The following is a 21,920-nucleotide window of genomic DNA, read 5'->3' on the forward strand; positions in this document are numbered from 1 at the left end:
CACACACACACACACACTTATCCTTGGACTCTACCCAAGGACACAGAGGAGTCAAGCCTCGAAGGAAGACAGTCCTTCGGTAGAATGAGCAATTCTTTGGGCTTGCCTCCACACAAACTGAATATGCTATGGCAGTCAGGAATCACACCTCTTCTCATCCCTGTCCTATGCAGCCAATCCAGCAAAAGCCTGTAGCACTAGCAGAGATGCGATACAGGCACAACTGCACTTTGACCACTACAGCTTGAGTTGAGGGGGTGGGGGGCTACTATCCTATTATAATGCATAGCTTTGGCAGTATAGCATACTAGTAAAGGAGTAGCACTAAAGTGTTTCTAGCATAGACATCTACAGGGGAAAGTTGTACTGCTTTAAATACACTAGTATAGTTAAGCAGTACAACCCCTCTAGTGTAGATGCAGTTAGACTAGACTATAGACTAGAACTTATAAATGGATGCAGGGTGGGGACAGATACCATAATTATACCAGTAAAACTTTTATGTTTAGACCAGGCTTAAATTTAAAAAATAGGACACTATGCCGGTAGTTATTTCAGTGAAAGTTGGTAACGACACCTGATTTAGTTATTTCAGATTGTTTGTAGACAAGCCTCTATTTAGATGACAGAACCAGCTGGATACAAATCCATGTTGAGGAATAATCAGAAGCAGGCTTTTCCTCTCTTAGGCTCTGTGGGATAGCACTGCATGACATGCAAGTTACTGACAGACTGTTTCATGTCACTAAAGAAGTTACAGATGAAGTCCCCACAGGGTAAAGCCCTTTATGAAAAATATGCTCCTGTCTATGCCCATTAATAGCTAGGTCTCACAAAAAGGAGAACTTCCTGAAGTGAACTATTAGACCATATTATATAGACTGCCACTGCTATAGGAACTGATGCCCTGTGAGTGCTTCAACTGATACATCTACTGAATCCCAGCTTCTTTAAATCTCTGCTCTAACACAAAACAAACACAGTCCATTAAGACGAGGTTGAAATGAAATGATTACTCCCACTGCTACAGCTAAGAGGATAAAGAGTGAAGCGATTATGAGGTAAGGGAGGAGTAAGCAAAAGAACAGCTTTAGAAAGTTACAAATAAATTGGAAACAATACAGGAAAAAAATACACAAATTTAGACACCCTTCTGATGGATGTCTTGAATCAGAACAAACTGTTTTCTACACTGTCCCAGATTTTAGAAACAGCTTTCTCAATAAAAACAAACATTCAGTATAGTACAAAAGCATGGAGTTAATCTCCAGTAATAATATATTTACGAAAGCAAAACCTTTTTAAAGATATAAAGCAAAGGCCATTAAGTAAGAAATGGAACAGTTACTATGTCCCCAATTCAAACTTCGCTTTCAATATAGTGTTACTAACTCAATAAACCCTCTGCCCCCCCCCCCCCCCCCAAAAAAAAAAAGTGAGTACTGATGAAACAAGCAAACTTTTTAAAGTGAGGTACATTTGGGTTCTTGTCTTCAAAAAAAGATAACTGTTAGTCTTTTTTGAAAAGGATTTCTATACTAGGATGAGGTTTCCATACCATGGTTAGCAGGAGACATGTAAGGGACATACTGTTTTCTACTGTACTGACCGTGGAACTATTAAATCTTCTCTATTTGAATTTGTCAGTAGAAAATAGGTGTACTATTAAATTTTACGTTGTTTATCATGTCAGCTCCAGCAACTCCTCATCAAGATGGATTTCCTTGCATGTAAACATACCAACAAAGAGAAAGCAACTGCTTTGTCTCGCATATTTACATAATCCGCTACAGCCCTCATGGCAACAAAAGCCTTTGGAGCAAAATGCAAAGAGATTTATACTATGGATCAGTTTTCTGTTTGCATTAAGAGCAACACAGTCCCAACTGTCCGTCCTACCCTATTTATATACAGTACTGAGGCACTTCCTAGTTTGGGGCCTCTTAGTATTGCACAGCTCCTCCTCCCCCCCCACACCTGAAGTTTATTTCAACAGTATGCTAAGCAAGGGCCAATTTCAAACTTTTGTTTTCCCTCTGGTACCAGATACTTTCCAACAATCCAAGGTACTTTCATTTAATCAATAATAATTCACCTCCAATTGAAAGAAGCCCACCCTGATAGTAAGCTGTCCTATGGCATGCCCCTCTCTCTGGTAACGCTTGCAACCAGCTTCCATTATTGGTTCATGCTACCGGGAGACATACACATATTTAATTGCTTTTCATTACTCTCAGTCAATGTTGCCATCTTTTGCAATTTTAATCATAAGTCTCATATTTTATGGTTTTCATAAAGCCCCAGCTTCAGGACTCGTGATTATGTACGAATCTCAGTTTCATTAAAACAGTTTCTAGCCTTCATGCTCAGTGAAGTACTTGAAAAGGTGAGCACTAAAGGCTCAAAAAAAATCTCAGTTATTAAAAGTCTAATTTTTAAACCAATCTCATGATATTTGGGGTCCTGACTCAATTTTTGAATACTTGGGGTTGGCAATACTACTGTATCTGCAGTTAAGTCCAAAACTGACTGCAAAAGTTTACAAAGGCATCTCAACATTGGGCATCAAAATGACATAAAATTCACTGTTGATAAATGCAAAGTAGTGCACGCTAGGAAACAGAATTCCACCTATACATACAAAATGATGGGGTTTAAATTACCTGTTACCACTCAAGCATGATCTTGGGAGTCATTATGGACATTACTCAATGTGCAGCAGAAGTAAAAAAATAAAAAAAGCTAACTATTAGAAACCATTAGGAAAGTGATCGTGAAAGTTAGGCAGAAAATATCATAATGTCACTATATAAATCCATGGTACACACACACACCTTGAATGCTGCATGCAGTTCTGGTCACCCCAACTCAAAAAAGATACATTAAAATTGGAAAAAGTTCAAAGAAGGACAATAGAAATTATTAGGATTATGGAGCAGCTTCCATATAAAGACAAACTAAAAAGACTGGGACTATTCAGCTTTGAAAAGAGACTACTAAGAAGGGATGTGATATAGGGCTATAAAATTATAAATAGTATGGAGAAAGCAAATAAGAAAGTGTTATTTACTCATTCACATAACACAAAAACCAAGCGTCACCCGGTGAAATTAATATAAGGAAGTATTTCTTCACACAACACAGTCCACCTGAAGAACTCATTGCCAAGGGATGTTGTGAAGGACATTAGTATTACTGGGTTCAAAAAAGAATTAGGTAAGTTCATGGAGGATGTGTCCATCAACGGCAATTAGCCAAGATGGTCAGGAAAACAAACTTATGTTCTGGGTGTCCCTAAACTTCTGATCACCAGAACCTGTGACTAGATGATAGGGAATGGTTCACTCAATAATTGCCCTATTCTGTTCACTTTCTCTGAAGCATCTGGTACCAGACACTGATGGAAGACAGGATACTGGCTAGATGGACCATTGGTATAACCAAGGTTGGCCATTCTTATGTTCTTAATGGAGAAAAATGAATGTTAAACCTGATTTTGAGTAGTTCTACATATTTCAAACTGGAGGGGGATGGGGGAAGACATCCAAAACAATTTAAATCTACAGTGTGTTAGGAAACAGTTTATATCAAAGACTCTCTATATAATGTATTGATTTATGCTGTATATTAACCCAGATTGGTGGGCTCTGTTTAAACCGGTTCTTTCATAATAGTAAGCACTAGCATTGGACAGAATTTTTATTTAAAAGTTACCTGTTACATCACATACTATAAAGTTTCATGAGACAGGCATATTACATAACGTTAAAAAAAACCTACATGAGCATTTAACATGACACTACCTAATATTAGTTCCTGCCCATGTAAAAAAAAAAAGAAAAAAGGAGGGAATTTGAGTTCATACCAAGGTAATTTTTAGTTAAAAAGTTACCTAATTTTTTTTTAAACTTTCACTTTAAGGTTTTGGCTCATTTTCTAACCTTCTCCTTCCTACACATCCCCAAACTGACCTCTGAAATCCCATAGGAAGTAATGGAAATGTCTTAAATTCTTAGCTATAAAAAGTTTGATCCATGCCATGACAGGACTGCAAATATTTAAAGAATTTCCCCATTCATGGCTTTTTTTTTTTTTTTTTAAACGCAAGTTTGGGAAAAAAAAAAAAAAAAATCATATTATACAATCCAATTAGAAACTCAGTGATTTTAAATGAGTCATGAAACCTCAGTAGTTGAATGCTGTTATTTTAACAAGGCCTATAAGCACAGGAATCACATTCCTTTTTAGCATGTGGTGTGGGGGAGGGTGGGGACTGCTAAGGCAGCAGACTATTTCACTGGAAAACCACAAGGTAGTTCTATGCCAGCAGCAAACTCAGGACTCCTGCAGCCTTGGATGGTGTAGATCAACTGGGTCTGGTGGGGTGAGGGAGGAGGGAAGGGCGAGAGAAGGAAGGGGAAGAGGTAAAAGAAAGGGATGGCAAATAAGCCATTGTGCTGTTTTTAAAACGAGCCCTGCGAGCAGTTTAAATATGGTGCATTTAATAGTGGATTTAGAAGCTTTTTAGAATGTATGTTATGATGGAAGCAGAACTCTTTCCCTAGACAAATAAAAGCTCATACAAAAAAGTTCCTATGTATAAATATTTGAAAATGACTCCTGATGTTCCGACAGGACATCACAGAACATACAACATAGCAGGATTCCCACACTGAAGTGTGCAGTTAGAAATCAGGGTCCTTTTTCACTTCAATGCCAGTTAGCTTTATGTTAAAAATTTAACAAACAAAAACATCATCAATGTGCTCAGCTCTGAATAAAACTCAACCGGCCCCAAAGAGTTGATCTAAACAAGGAGCTTACCATCTAAAAAACAAATTGTGTGTGTGTACGCAACACTTAGGGTTTTTGAACGTGAAAACAAGAGAATCTGTGGCAGGGTGGGGGTAGAGGAACAAAACTGACATACATTACAAGAGAAAGCAAAACGAAGAGACTTGAAGCTGAATGATAACTACATTTTAAAAGAAAAATCAGAGCCACACAATCAGTATTTCTTGTGAACTGGCTAGAAGTAATTGAAAATGTCAATTTCTCTTTTCTACACTGGTGCACAAATTAGGTCCAACATCAGCAGTAACATTAAGTAGTGCAAGCAAATAATCTGGGGGGAGTGAGTGATTGTCTTGTCAACCACTGCTTTCCAGCCCTGCCTTGATGGTTCACATTCACTGTTATAATCACAAATGCTGATTCAATTGCTAGCAGAAGGTTATAAAGAGGTCTGAAGGAAATCTCATTTCATCTTGGCACTGCACAGTAGGACAAAACCAGTTTGGTCTAATTCTGATATATTTCTGTCAAACAAAGTCCATGACCTCTCTCGTTTCTGAGCAAGTCAACTAAAATCCAGATTCTCAGTATATTTTTCCCCTCCATTTGGAAGCATACAAATGAAGAATCATTGTGTGGCAGAAAATTACTGTTGACAAAGTCTTTAATAATCTGCCATAAAGGTAAAGTTACAAATATGTAGAAAATATTTCCATAGCTTTTGAAAGCTTATGCAGATAGTGCTTCATTGTGACATAAGAGCAACCTTTTGGGATGATTGCTTTTAAAAACCTGTCACATGATGCTCTAAGAAATGAAGTGGAAGAGATTTATTAGATCATCTAGTCCAGCTCATTGTTAGTCTAGGATAGGTCTCTACAGTGTATTCACTCCCCAGTGTTTCATTAGGAGCCATATACTTAGCAACCCTATACTTAATGTTAAAAATAACTTGCCATTATAATCCCAATTTTGGCACACTGCATCAACTATTGCTGAAGACAGATCACCCAATGAAAACTCCAGAAAAATGGTTTTCTACCAGAGAAGATTCCTCTCCACCCATTTTATATCATTTAGACTATTTAAGCGTGATCAAATTTCAACAAATCCATGATACTGCTTTTTTTGGTAAGCATGTTCCCTTTTTGGAATATAATCTCTCAAAAGGCAATATGGCCCAGAAACTCCAAATTTGTTTTATCCTAGTGTTCTCAAAGAGTCATTTGAGTATTTTCCAAAAGGTCAAAGGGTTAATTTCAGCTTTGCACCTATGAGAACTAAGGCTTGGTCTACACTACAAGTTATGTCAATATAACTACATTGTTCAGGGGTGTGGAAAATTCACACCCGAGCGACAATTATACTGGTGTAACTCCCAACGTAGACAGCACTATGTCAACAGGAGAGCTACTGCCACTCAGAGTAGGACAAATCAAACCCTAAGGTCTTGTCTACACTAGCACTTATGCCGGAAAACTTTTGTCATGCAGGAGGATGGGGAAAAAAATAACCCAGACCGCTGAGCAACATAAATTTTGCCAGCATGAGTGCTTGTGTGGATAGTTCTCTCCCGCCAATGTAACGCGGCTTATGCCCGCAAAACTTATATCACTCTGAGTGTGTGTGTTTTTTCCACCCTACTGAGTGACAAAAGTTTTGCCAGGATAAGTGCTAGTGTAGATGATGTAAGTGAACACTCAGATGCCTGTAGAGATTCAACACAGGCTTAACCTGACCTGGTATTTTATATACTTTTTCAGTTTTTAAACATGCCCCCATCATAATGGTGTCTGGATGAATGAATTTAATTTTTAGTGTTTACTCTGGCTTTTGCATGAGGGATGTAAAGAGACTTTGCACAATGCCCTGAAAGTTTGCAAAAAATCAGGTCTGTTGGATCAATGGAAAGAAGTGAATTTTTAGTTCAACGCTCACAAGTGAAAGTGTGCCACCTCCAGACATTCAAATCTAGGTAAGGTTAGCAAGTGTGGGAATCTCATTTCTGGAGCAGCAATAATACAGAGGGAGAGAACATCATAGTGTTGTCAACTCTTACAATTTTAAATCACAAATCTCAATAGTTTATCTACAATAAATAAAAATGGCTAATCCCTTTTTAGATACACAAACATCTCAATTCTATTTAATTAGCAGTTTGTCTGCGAATCCAAATTAGTTGTAAATGCCAGGCAGGGGGAGGGAGGATGAGATGGATAGTAAGGTTTCCACCACTTCCCTTGGGAAATTTTTTCACAGCCTAGTGGATCTTGCTGTATTAAGTGTACCCTGATATTCAGCCTACATTTTCTTTTGTTCATATACCTTTGAGTGATTACATTTAAGCAATTAAGTCCCTATTATGAATTTAGTTGGCTTTTGAGTGAGTGAGTAAGTCAGTCAATCATATGCCTCTCATTTTGCATGAAATCACTGTTCATTTCATCAATTTGTTCAGTAAATGATAGGGCAGTAGCAGCAAAAACTAGATAAGAACAAGCATTCAATAATATTAACAAATCTCCAAAATTAAGTTCTGAAAAACTTGATTTGTATTAGAACATATCCCCTGGCCTGATAGATCATTTAAAGCAATAACCCATTAAAATACTGATCTTTCACAGATTACAGAGCCAAAGCATCACAAAGTTAAACTGTCTATGGACAAATTATCAACCTTCTGAAGAATAAAACAATGTTTCCCTCTTACAGTACAGCTTGAAAGTATTAGCATTTACAAATGGCTACCACTAAAAGAAAGCAGACAATTTATCAGGGTATCTGTAGTGTTGCTTATATGACCGTAAAGCTAACTGTCACATGGCACCAAATGTTGTCCCCACCCCACCCCAAAAAAACCCCATGCAATAAACCAGCATAAATCTGTAAATTTCAGAAACAGTCCCACTTCTCAAAGAAATTGGATCAGTGAAGTAGCTAGCATAATGGGCCCCAACCTTGGCCAATTAACAGCTTTCCTGCATCTCGTTTCTATGAATGCTAGCTTAGATTTTTCATTCAACTTAATAAAATAAAGTTACCATGTTTCGGTGTTTTTCTATTTTTAAACCATGCCCTTTTCACTTGTGTTCAATTTTCACATCTCGTTTTATTAGATTGCAGAGGAATTCTGCTGATAACCTTGATATTATTGCAACAACAGGATGTTCAAACCATAAGCATCAGTCTTCAAAACCAAAAAACACAAGCAGACAGTTTTGCTGAAATTACACCTGTATCTCAAGCTAGAGGACAAACCTGAACTGTGCAAGGTTTGTTGAAATAAACCTGAAAATATCTTTTAGTGCCACTTAGGGGACCTGTAATAACAGAGACAGAAGAATGTATTACAAGCAATCAACATGGCTGCTTTATTAATTTATCACTCAATAAAATGAAGTTATTCTGGAGAGAAGCTAAACCTTACTTACATCCACATGGTAGAATTGCTACAGTTATAAAATGCCTGTGTCTCAGGAATTGTTACACAGACCTCTAAACACAATGTTTCCCTACCAGTGTGCTGTGGAACTGGTGTGCTGTCAGCCATAAATAGGTGTGTCACAAAATTTTGGAAGAGTCACTTGTGTGGAAACAAGATTCTCATTTATTTTAATTAGGGTCAGAACCAAATTGCATTTTGTGCTGTTGCTCTTCGGGTGTATGTGTGTGAGACAGACGTTATATCATGCTACGCTCAAAGAACTTGCCTTTCACGTGGTAGCTGTATTTTCTTATCAACCGTTAAGTGACGGTAGTGAATTTTGAATTGAAGAGTTGAAAAATGGACAAATATTTGAAGGAGAGAGATTCTGGTACCTCCACCTCTACTTTCTGTGGTGAAGCTGAACAAGAACATACCAAAAATCAACGAGATGAGCCGATGCCATCTGGATTTTTGTTTACAGGTGAACCATCTTGCCCTCTTCTACAATGTCTCAGGTGAGGGGAGAAACTCTCAAACTATGCAGTGGTGCCAAATAAGTTAAAAGTGACACCTTACAAGCAAACATCCATCCTTTACCAACAAGGATGGATATTTTTTCCAGCAGCCAAAGGACCAGAATGAAAAACAGTTGCAAATGATGAAAGACTGTGTAACTATTTGTGATGAAGTGCAGAAGCAAGCTGCTTGGTCGCTGAGCTTGTAGTGAAAGCAAAAAAAGCCACCCAAAATTGAAGAGACGTTAATTTTACCAGCATGCAAAGAAATGGTGAGAGTCAGGATAGGTGCAAATGCAGTCAATGAAATCACAAGTCACCACACTGATGACGTGTCAGCTGACATTGAGAATGCACCAAGAAAAAATAAATAAATAAAATCAAGTGGAAAATTTGCATTGCAGCTTGATGAATCAACAGGTATCAGTAACCATGCTCAACTCTCTACTAACATCAGGTATGATGACAGAGATTGCAAACTAAATATATTTTGTTTATACTAACAACCTCCTGGAGAGGAGGACAGGAGAGGAAATCTTCAGAGTGACAACAGCTTAACTTGATGAGGCAGAACCACACTGGAAAAATTGTCTTAGTGTTTGCACAGATGGAGCTGCCTCCGTGACTGGCAAAGCGAAGGGGTTTGTAAGCAAAGTCAAAGAACAAAACCCTGATGTGCTGATGACCTACTATTTCCTGCACCATGAAGCTCTTGTGGACAAAACACTGCCAGAAGGACTTCCTTTAACATTCGATGGAGCAGTAAAGAGAGTTAATAAAATCTTAATAAAATCACAGTCCTTAAAACGTCGCCTTTTCTTGCTGTTGTGTGAGCAAATGGGAACAAAACACCAGAGTTTACTTTGGACACAGAAATACACTGGCTTTCCCATAGACAAATTCTCTCACATTTGTATAATCTGAGAGAGAGAAGTTAAAAATGTTCTTAAACTTTGGAGGAAACTGCATACACAGACTTGACTGCTGATGTGACATGGTGTGCAAAACTTGCCTACTGGCTGATATATTCCACCACCTCAGTGAACTGAGTGGGCAAATGCAAAGTAAAAAAAGAGAATCTTCTCTCCTGCATGGATAAACTGCATAGGTTGAAACGTAAGTTAGCCCCCTGGCATTAAAAGGCAGCAAAGACCACAAAAGAAATGTTCCTGTAGCAAACGTAGCAGATTCTGCTGGCAGTACAGTTGTCTGAGTATTTGAAAAGTCTGAGGAAAAGAACTCAACACATTTTCCTTCAACTCATACAGAGGATTTCAACTGAGTCAGAGATCCTCGGAGTTCCTTTGCAATGGAAAGTGCTAAGCAGCTTACAATAATGGCTCAAGAGCAACTCACTGAATTCAGGATGGACCGCACTTTTACAATTAAGTTTGGCCACATGCCCCTGGATTCATTCTGGTTGACGGTGGCAGATGAATACCCAGTAGTCTCAGACCGTGCTGTCTCCATTGTCAACAACGTACTCATGCAAGTTGTTTTTCAAGCCTGGCTTGCATCAAAAAAAACAAACCAAGAGAGCATCTGAGCTTGGCAGGACAAGAGCTCTGAGTTACCCTGTCAACATTCCCTGCCAGGATTAGACAACTCTGCACATCAAGGGACCTCAAACGTTTCATTAAAAATGAGTTTTGTTTGAATAATTTTAGCCTAGGGAGAGGGTGTGACACACAAATCTTGGATGGAAGTAAGAGTACCTTAGACTAGAAAAGTTTCAGAAACACTGCCCTAAGACAGGGGCAGTCAATCATTTTTTGTCAAGGTCCAAATTTCCTGGGCAAGGTACAGTCAAGTCCAGATTCCAGAGAAACATATTTCACACTAAGTGCCCCTGTTCAACACACACATACAGTGCCGTGCATTAGTACTACACCCCAATGCTTATATTTTTAGTGCATTAAATGAAAAATAAATCAAACCACAGTATAACCTCCAAGAAAGATAATAGCTCAAATTAAGCAAATAAGGAATTAAAGTGAACCAATCAATCATTAATTCACAGTACAATGTATTGGAGATCACAGAGAGAATGAGAAAGTAAAAAGAAAAAAAATGTTAATAAGTAAATAAAAAGTTTTTGCAGTCCATTCAAAAGCATCCAGCAGTCCAGCTTTGGCCCGGTGTCCACCTATGCACTACCCCTGCTCCAAGATATACATATGTCTCATGCATCGATTAAGGTGCATGCCTAGAGTCAGACTCTCTGCTGGTGTAAATCCAGGTAATTTCATTGACTTCAGGAGCTATGCAGATTTACACCAGCTGAGAATCTGGGAACAGACAAGCAGAGATGTGATATTTGAGGCATGTTCTTTCATACATGGTAGCTAAGCCAGTACACCATATTGGAAGCAGATGTACTCCACGATTAGGGATATTTGCTAGATTTAGAGACCACACTTCCACAAAGCTAAGGGTGCAGGTACAACATTTAGTAATTAGTAGACATACAGATACAAACAACCCCACCTCCTTCACAAAGAACAGAAGAGGTTCCCACTCCTACACCCAAACTTTCATACCTGTCAGGGAAATACTGCAGAAGAAGAGAGAAAACCCCTGTACTAATACCACTGAATAGACTGTCCACTTGGACCCGAGCTGTATTTGTGGAAAGCCGCTGGATCACATTTTTCCCTTTTTTGTGCTTAGAGTCATTCCTGCAAAGGTTTTGTGCAGCCTGCCACAGCACAGCCACAGTTTGCAGACAGACAGCATGGCAGATAGGGAAGGCTGGAACTGAATCTCTGTACATCAGGACAGAAAAGGATTCCAGCTTGGTTGAAATGCTGCGTATTGGATCTTCAAAACCAGGCATCATGGACACCAGCTTGAAACAGACAAACAATATCACTGGAACAAAATCCAGAGGACGATAGCCACGGTAAAAGTTTCTAACTTTCTCTAACATTACCTACATATCTAGGTATTTTGAGATAGTGGCAGTGTTGTTTGTTTTGATTTTTAGAGGATTTTTCACCTCTACTTTACAGACAAGCAGCCAAAAGTATTTCAAAATTATTTGCAGGCAGAGACCAAGCATAGACAATGTCAGCCCCAAAGGTAAAGTGTTGAGGAAAGTTATGGGTACCTAAAAATGAGGAGGGGTGGTAAAAGAACTGCATGTCAACCTTAACGATTGCAGTTGCTACAAAACAATTGCTAAGATACTCCTCTGTGCACAGTTTATTTCTTTTGGAAAGACCACAGTAAGTTGATTTAGCAGGATGAAACAGGCTCCACAGGCCCACGCAAGCTTAGCTGCAGCGTGCTATGATGTACATACACAACCTCCCAAGAGACCTTTTTAAAAAGAGACTAACCACACTGAGTGTATCACTGCTTCCACTGATGTATTCAATACACTACGGCTTTTTGTTTTGTTTTACTATTACCCCTTTCTGGTGCATTTCTCATCATTCATTAAGTTGCCATCTTTTATTTTTATCTATTTGTCTCCACAAACAGGTTCCTGAAACCATCAAGTATAAAGAGAGGCAAATCTCATATGAGGATTAGACTGTTTCCTATTTTAAAGAGATGGCCTTCAGCTATCAATCTATAGTAAATGGTTCCTTAGAACTCTAGCAACTACCCCTGGCTCTCTATTGAGTCAGCTTTATGACTAGAATATTTCTCTTTGTAAGCTAACTTCATTTTTAGTATTTAGTTTTCCCCACTCTAAGACAGGGTGACATTTAGGAAACACTGCATTAGTGGATCTAGTTGACCTAAAGTGTAGGAGATGCAAACAGACCTTTCAGTTTCTCTCTAGAACCTCTGCTTTTATTTTAAAACAGAAAAAACAAAAATAAAAATAAAGAAGTCTGGTATGGTACTCAAAAAACAGCTTTCAAGATATGGTGAATTTAACCAGCGAAGCAGCGTCTGCCTAAGTTCACAGACAGCCTGAAACAATAATGCCAAAGTTTGAGCTGCCCCATTTGTTTATATGGATTCTAACTCAGATGCTAGCAATGATGCGTTAATTGACAACATTGTTAATTCCCCCCCAGTTTACCAAAGCCTGTAAGATACAGAAGATGATGTATAAAATTAAGATACACAGACCTTTTAAAAAAACAAAGCAAAACAAAAACACTGGCTGGGTCAGAGGTGAGAAAATAGAGAAACCACATTTTAAAAATTTGGGAAAAAACACTGTACTCATCTATCATTGTGGAATTTAAACAAAAACCAAAAAATAAACACCCTAGATAACGCCTACTGCAGGGACCTTGTTACTTCCCAAGTGGAATATATTTAAACACATGATGGTAGCACTTCCTGTTCTTGTATTCTTCAGGCAAGTTTTTGATGGGAATGGCTAGATCTCCACTCTGTGGCTCCTCCGAGGCAGTACACAAGATGTATCCATAAGTAAGGTACAAGACAGCACTGGTTGGAAATTTCCCAACCCAAAAATGCTGATTCATTGAAATCTTCCACGGGAATGTGTTGCTTTTGATGAAATTCCAACAGAGACCCAGCAGCTTTCTAATGGAAGCCAGTCTGCAAGACAGGTTTTAACTTTATCAAACCAAAACTTTAGATTCCTGTTCCACAGGAAATTTCAAAGTTTAATTTTCCCCCTCAATTTCAGAATGTTTGGGGGGGGGGGGGGGGGGGGGTTGTTTGTTTTTTTTGGCATTCCTCTCCCCGCCCCCCAGAAATTTCTGTTTCTGTCCAGCTCTAGTTTGAGCCAAGTTCTACTCTCAGTCACCCTATTATATCTAGATAGAGTAACACTGATTTCAATGAAGTTGATCTAAATTTATACTCACACACCAGAGAGAAGACCACAGAATCCTACTATCACAGCATATAGAGGCGTGCACAAGAGGAGGGGCAAGCAGGCCCCCCAGTAATCATCGGAGGCACGGAACTCCTCCAGTCCAGTGTCTGCAGGGGAGAGTGAACTCCTGCCAGGGCACTGGATGGGGGGGAAAGGGGGCACTACTTCTGCACACATCCTTGACAGGATATGTATAAGCATGTAACAGCTGCTGGGAAGTGAGACATCAGTGAGGTGGGAAAAGCTCGGAGCAGGCAGAGAAAAGTGTGGCGCACAGACACAGAAGTTAGCATATTTTACATTTTTATCTTTCTGGAAGTCTGCAACATAACGCTACTTTGTTTATTAAACTCCGGAACTTCAACACACAAGAACCAAAAATAGAGAGAGGAAAAAACTGTCAGCCTACGGCAGAGAGGCAGAACTCTCTCCACCTTGCTTTAAAATGGCTCTTTCCAAACTAACTCTGATCACATGCTTTGCTACACAGCCCCTCAGCCTGCAAGCAGGACCAGGACCCGGACCACCCATGCACACACTCAAAGCAATGGCTTGCAGTTCCTGCACAGTCTCCAATACACCACAGGACTGTGCTCACATCAGGAGGAAATTTTCTGGAAGAGATTCTTCAGATATTCTGAAAGGTCAGCATGTAGAGACCTCTTCTGTAATCCCTCACTCAACTGAACGCTCCGTTTTCTGAGCCCTCTGTGCACCATTAACTGGGTGAGCTTGGGAAGAGGAAAGCAACAATCAAGTGTTGAAGCTTTGTCATCTTCCTCCTCAGGAGTCTCAACGTATGCCTTTCCCCCCATTTCTACATAACCCGGGGAACCTGGCATTCCATTGAGCCAGTCCCCAATCTCTTGTTCAGCATGGAGCTGTTGGCACCACCTTCGATCAGCCCATGACACCAGCCTCCATCACCTACTTGTTACATTTTCAAACAACCAACCACCTGCATGCTTTCTCCCATGCTGCCCCTCATGCTTGGGAGGGGCTCCCTGTACACATCTACAAAGCTACCTCAGTGTCCTCCTTCACAGCCCTCCTCAAAATTCTCCTGTGCTGTGATGCCTACCAAAAAAAAAAAAAAAAAGCGTCGTGCATTAGGGTGCTAGCGTGCGTAGACTGCTACGCACAATTCTGTCTCGTTTCCTGGTACTCCCTCATCTGTTTGCATCCATCTGTTGTATCTTATCTTTGTAAGCTCCTTGGGGCAGGGACCATCTTTTTGGTCTGTTTGTACAGTGCACAGCATAATGAAGTCCTACGCAATGACTAGGGTTTCTAGGCACCCTGGGAATACAAATAACGAAGCACACTCTCTGAGAGACCTTAACCAGAAGCGTGGCATTCGAGAACACAGTCTACATTGCCTTCCCTTTCTCTTTAGCAGGTAGGAAGTGGAGATTAGTTTACTGCAGTTCCTATTCATTTTCCTATTGGGTGAAGATCAGTTCTGTCCCCATTCCAGTGAAATTATACCACACACGTTTTTATCTTTGCCATCAACAAGATACCTTTTAGCCTTCTAAGCTTCTTGCATGTTGACCAAGATGAAGACCCACAGCATCCAGTGAAATAATTTCTATTACCAGCAAAGCCTGCTAAGTTGCTTGTTTCCATGCATCACCCCTTGAGAAATTTGTGGCAAATATTCAAATTGCTACCCACAGTGGCCTATGGGACACGTCAATATCACCAGATAGCTTACCATGCTAGTGAGGGGGAGTGTCTAATACACATGCCTATAACAGAGGAGGGACCAGTGGCCTCATTCAGACTCTAAATTCTTTTGAAGTGAAATTCCCTTCAGCGCAGAGGGCCAACAGAAGGCTTCTCCTTCCTTTACATCCACAAGTGTGCAGCAGTGTACGCAAGATCAGTACCAGCCCCCCAGTTTTCTAAACATTTCTTTAAAAACTCTTCTAAGCCACAGTCTCACATGCCTTTTCGTGTTGGTTTTGTTCTGTGCCGTACCCGATGCACTACAGGGGCTGGGGCCTGTCTGGCACACTGCACATTTTGCACGGTACTGTACACACCAGTGTTACGATACACTAGAGATATAAAACAATCCACAAGCCACGCAAAATGGGTAGCATAAGGAGAGTTGCAAGCCAAAAAAATAGCAAACCTCTTCCCCCCCACCATACACACGACACAAAATTAATCCACTGATAAATCAGATGAGAACTTCCCTCCTCTGGACTTGGAGGCAGCTAAACCCAAGGTCTGATGAGGAGGTCAACAGAAGAGTCACAAATATGGAGGTCCTTCACATAAGTGGGTCCTACCACCATTCCTGGACAGCAAGTTCCAGAACCAAAAGCATCCCAGCAGATTTTAAGTGCAGCAATCAAATACAAAGAGAAGAGGCCCCCTCTTAGGTATTCAGGTCACACGCTGACTAAGTAGCTGGTCTCCTAGACATATCCTGTGCAGGAAGCTGGCCTGCTAACTTCAGTAGAAGCATGCATGTCATTGAATATTATGTAAGTGAGCAGTTTTATTCTGCTGCACATGCCAATTCCCCCTCCAGCACCCACAACAGCAAAGGCCTTTTTCCTGCAATTGTACCTCATACACTAAGGACTCCATTGTAAATGCACAACGGTTGTGTGTGCACGCACGCAAGAGAGAGAGACAATCTCTATTCAAAACAAGTTCGGTGCCACTGATCAGTTGGCCGTGGCCCTGACTTTCCAAGGGGCTCAGCTCCCATCAATTCCAACAATCAAAAAAAATTATATCCTTGATATAGCATTTTGCTTTCACTGTTTCCCCAAGGAATCTGGTATTTAGTGCTTCTATTTTATTCACTAGGAGATGCCCTCTACACCGTACCTGAAGTCATGAACCCTCTTGACCTTGAATGTCATTTTGAAAGAGCCTGTAACATCACTTGCCCAGTTATTAAATCCACTCTGCGCCCATGTTCCCTTTGCATTCCCCTCAAATGCTTCTTCAGTCACTGACACTTCTGTATCAGCAAGCACCCAGACATGCAGCAGATTGGCTCTGGACTTCTGCAGTCCTATATCCCTCTTCCTTGTGGAAGCAAGCAAATATTACTACTGGTGAATCTTGTTTAAAGCTTCAGAAGATCAGATAAAAACATCATTTAAGCACTACAGCCCTACATCCTCACCTCTGTAAGATGCCCTGGCCAAAGAGAGAGGCTCGTTACAAGAGGCTTTCACAGGTTAACACTAGAAGTTCCAGACTGTGCTCTACAGGCATCCTTGAAAAACAAAGGATCTGATTTCAGTAACTAACTGCTGAAGCCAGTGCAGTTACACTGGGAGGGGTGAGAGAGGCCCATAAAATGGTTATGGTACAGTACAATATTAGGGAGAGACTCTGCTATTCAATACGAAGCAGAGAATGGAAGACACTGTATGGCACTATTCCCTCCTTCACCATCTCTCTTCCTATGGTTTGCATACTCGTTTGTTACATGCATGATGAAGTGCTGCTCACCTGGCTGCAGACCTGAGACTGTGGATCCTGGGGTGGCTTCCCTTCCAGCCCTACTTGTCCCCTTGTACGGGGATCTCCCACATAATTCACAGCACTGCCATTTTCGGGGGAAGTTTCCAGAGGGAAAGGCATGGGGAGAAAGTGATCTTCTTTCCCTAGTGCCAAATAGCTCTCACTAACAAGTGGATTATAAGTAGAATTGAAAGGACACGTTTTATCTCAATGGCCAGAATACAAAGCAATCCTGGCTGGCAAGAACTGCCTACTGATAAAGACGCTTTAAATAAAAATTCACACAGAAATAGCTACATAAACTCATTCTCATCAACCAAAACCCTAAACACACATTTCACTTCGCCTCCTATTTCCCCACCATCACTGCCACGCACACGCCCTGTGAAAAGACTGCAATTGCATCACAAACAATGCACCAAAGGAGAAGTTAGGAGAGCCAGCCGAGTTTCCTTTAAACTGAAACAGATCACAATTTTTAGAAAAGGCATACGGATCGTGGATTTCCACTCACTACAGTCTAGCAAAACATGTACTCACCCAGAGATGAGCCAATCAGAGGAAGCCCACAGGTGAGATGCCGCAATCCAATGGAGGACAGAATATGAAAGCAAATGGGGATGGGGGGGAAAGAAAAGACATCAGTTAATAAGGAGTTCCATCTTTTATAAAACAACCACATCCACAATAATCCCTTAAGCCACTTAGCCAAGTACTTATACCTATATGTTTTTACATACACCCTCCAAGAGGGTGACTTTTCCAGTAGTGGAACAGACGGCTGAACCAGACATTCATATTGGACTATTTCTTGTTAGTGTGCAAAGGTGTAGAAAAAAATTAGTCATGTTAATTAATGCAGATAATACAGCATATGACAACGCAGAGGCCTGTGTTTTATCACAGCAAATATGATTCATAAGCGCGCCTCGTATGATAATCTCTCACACATGCACAGAGCACAGATTTCAGGTCACAAATAAAAAAGGTCATGAAAAGAAAAAAAGACCGAAGTGCCGAGAGCCTGACTAAACCAGAAAAATGTCGAGATTAATTTGGAGACAGAAAAATAGGGCATACTTCATTTCTCTTCATGCTAGGTCTGGATAAGCCTGAAAAAGATCAGTTATGTAAAAGCAAACTCCATCAGGCATGGGGGTGGGGGACTGAGTGAGTCTCCAACTCAAATGGGTTTTAACTGAGCCCTCTAGTGGGCTTTTTTTTTTTTTTTTTTTTTTAATTTACTTTTAAATAAATCAACACTTCTTCCAAAAACCTCTAAATCCTAATCCTCTGGGAGCAGAAACATTAGCGAAACAAAGGGATTAAAACCAAACACAACTGTTGCCCTTTAAGGCACGATGCACTATCACTACCTGCTACTGCTCTCCTTCCTCCGTCTTTTCTCTGTATGCTCTTCAGGGCAGGGACTCCAGATGCCTGGTGCTCCACACCCCATTCCGACTACATAAATACTGATACAGACACAATTTGTCATTTAGGCCACCAGAGTCTATGCACGTTTCTCTGGACAATCAAGCAATAGTTAAAGATGCCTCTGTTTGTTTTAACATGCTCCACTTGCCTTTTATTTTGTTCTCCGTGGCTCTATTAGGAGCCATACTATACGGCAAAGGACTCAGAGTGTGGATGCAGATTATACCAGCAAAGTATGCTGTTACTGACATAGCTTATTCCAGTCGCACACACCCACCCCAGAGCAAGACAACCTATATCTAAGAGTGCAGTTTTGCCAGGATAAGCAGCATCTGTACTTGGGGCTTTTGCCAACACAGCTATGTTAGTCGAGGATCACACCTCTTCACACCCCGCCCTGTGCCAGCAAAAGCTCCTAGTGTAGACATGGCCCTAGAACAGTGGTTATCACCCTGAGGGCTACTTGCGGCCCCATCAGCACACAGCTGCAGCCCATGTGACATCATCAGGGCCATACAGGTAGCATATATATTGTGTGGCTGCGGCCCACAGAACACACAGAGAGCTGCATATGCAGCCCACAATGGTAAATACCTGTAGGTTGAGAATCATTGCCCTAGAAGCTGGTTTGTCACATTCCACCGTGGAGATGTTGTGGTACTGTTCACATACCACTCTGGGATATTGTGAAACAAGGGGCCTGATTCTTTCCTTCAGTTACGCCTGGTACAACAAGAGCAAAACACCCACACTGAATGAAGATGATAGCAAGTGACACCAACTTTGCACAGATCTAAGAGGTGATCAAGTGCAAGGACCTAATTTTCCACTGCCTCCCTTTGATTTATTGAATCTAATCAATCACCACTCAACAGGGACAGACAATTAAAAGTCCAAAACTGACTGCAAAAGGTTACAGAGGGATCTCAGAAAATTGGGTGACTGGACAACAAAATGGCAGATGAAATTCCATGTTGATCAATGCAAATTAAATAATGCACATTGGAAAATAATCTCAGCTGTACGTACAAAATGATGGGGTCTAAATTAGCCGTTACCACTCAAGAAAGATTTTGGAGTCATTGTGGATAGTTCTCTGAAAACATTTGGTCAATGTGCAGTGGCAGTCAAAAAGCTAAACAGAACGTTAGAAACAGCTGGGAAAGGGATAGATAAGACAGAAGATACCATAATTCCATTATATAAATCCATGATACGTCCACACCTTGAGTACTGTGGGCAATTCTGGTCACCCCTTTCCTCAAAAAGGATGTACTAGAACTGGAAAAAATACAGAAGAGGGCAACAAGAATGAGTAGATGTATGGAACAGCTTCCATATGAGAAGAGATTTAAAAGACTGGGGCTGCTTAGCCTGGAAAAGTGACAACTAAGAGGGGATATGATAGAGGTCTATACAATTATGAATGGTGTGGAGAAAGTGAATAAGGAAGTGTTATTTACCCCTTCATACAACACTAGAATCAGGGGTCATCCAATGAAATTAATAAGCAGCAGCTTTAAAACAAAAAAAAGGAAGTATTTCTTCACACAACGCACAGTTAATCTGTGGAACTCCTTGCCAGTGAACGCTGTGAAGACAAAAAGTATAACTGGGTTCAAAAAAAAAAAAATACTGGATAAATTCATGGAGGCTAGGTCCATCTACGGCTACTAGCCAAGATGGCTAAGGACACAACTCCATGCTCTGGGTGTCCTTAAGCCTCTGACTGCCAGAAACTGGGAATGGATGACAGGGGATGAACCACTCAATAATTGCCCTGTTCTGTTCATTCCCCCTGAAGCCTTTGGCACTGGCCACTATCAGAAGACAGGATTCTGGGCTAGATGGACCATTGATCTGACCCAGTATGGCCGTTCTTATGTTCTAATCTTGCTTTGTTATTGCACATTAGAAAATTAGATCCTGTCTAGCTTTAAAAAAAAAAAACCCAAACAAACTATGGACCACTAGAGAACTGGTGGTCCCAAGAGAGAAACCTGAACAATTCATAGAAGGAGGGATTTACAGCCAGGCTTTTCAAATACCACTATATATGTATTTATTAACATCTTTTGAATTCAAGAGCCTGGCAAACACTTGGGAGAAGAGCTCTCCTTGTGAAAGATTAAACCTCCCTGCTCCTTCAACTGAGAGACGAGAAAGCTCCTACTCCAGTTCTCTGGCTCTGCCAACATAAACAAGGGAAGACAAGAATTGACGGGCCAGACTCTAACCCAGTGTAAATTGGCAGTGACATACTGATTTACGCCAGGCGAAGAGATGGCCCAATATTCCAACGGCGGGAAACAACCAGGAAGAGACCCTTTAAAATAAAAGAATTCCAGTTCTTTGTTATGCATCATAAAGAAGTCCAAAAGGGCACATTCATTTTTACTGCCCTTTGCAGCTCACTTTTAAACCTAATTTTTAAAAAAGTCCATGCGTGGTTTGAATTCCTCAGCTATATTAGAAAGCTAACCACCAATGTAGCACGGCCGCTTACAGCGGGTCTGGAAAGCTGTTCTTTACTGTGGTGACCAGGATTACAACATATTTGCATCACAGCGTAAAGAACATTCCCTTTGGGTTGCACAGCTTTGGGGGAAGTCTTTTAGCACAGTGAACTCAGCCCTCTGGTGACGGGTGACACTAGCGGCTAGGAGTCAGGCGCAGAAGCACCCTGCAGCCAGGAGAGGCTTCTATCCGTTCTGCATGGGAAGTCCGCTAATGCTGGATACTGTTCGCAGCTACTGTAATAAGCTGTGGAACCTTGACCTGCTTTTGCAAGAATCTCTACCTAAAAAGGCAGGACTCGATATACTTCCTTGTTACGTGCATCACTATCCAGAAATAAAAGCTGGCAGGTCCAAACCAACCTTCCATTAGTCACTGCACACATCAGACAGGTCTTCAACATGCTTCTGAAAAGCCCATGAAACGCCAAACTCCAGGACTTCCACCACGTAGCAGCATCCACAATGGGACTTTGCCATGCCGCAAGCTAGTGGACTGTATATTAACACCCAAGCTAGTTGCTGTGCAGTAATTTGCCATGCAGACAAGCCCTTAGTTACAGATCCTAAGACTTTGATTCTACTTCCGGGTGTGACACCCCTCCAAGTGAAGCAGGACAGAGGCAGTGAACTCAGTCCATAGGGGAGAGAGGGGCTCAGACATCCTCAAGCTAAGAGGCACTATAGGTTAGGTAAGAGAATCTATGATACAAGCTGCCTGCATCCACACTCAGTGTCCCTCCCCGGTGAACACATCCCAGCATCATTAGAAAATCCAGGGCGTTGGCAATGCATGGGGCCTGCTTTGTTTCTAGAATTTAAAGCACCTTCTCTCCACTCACAAGGGCCTGCGCTTCGAAATCGGAGACGGGGCACAAGAGGGTTACCACGTTTTCCCCAGGATGAACTTTTTCCTCCTC

The 21,920-nt window shown here is 41.0% G+C and overlaps 1 protein-coding gene across 2 annotated transcripts in view; it reads right to left on the minus strand.

The window, feature by feature from the left end:
* The window catches only part of EPB41 (erythrocyte membrane protein band 4.1), a 153,079-nt gene that overhangs the window by 118,950 nt on the left and 12,209 nt on the right, over nucleotides 1-21,920 (minus strand). The gene's annotated exons all lie outside the window — the stretch shown is intronic.

Source organism: Emydura macquarii, unplaced genomic scaffold (assembly GCF_026122565.2).
Source record: "Emydura macquarii macquarii isolate MOO-44397 ecotype Brisbane River unplaced genomic scaffold, CSIRO-AGI_Emac_v2 contig_3113, whole genome shotgun sequence".
NCBI lineage: Eukaryota > Metazoa > Chordata > Testudines > Chelidae > Emydura > Emydura macquarii.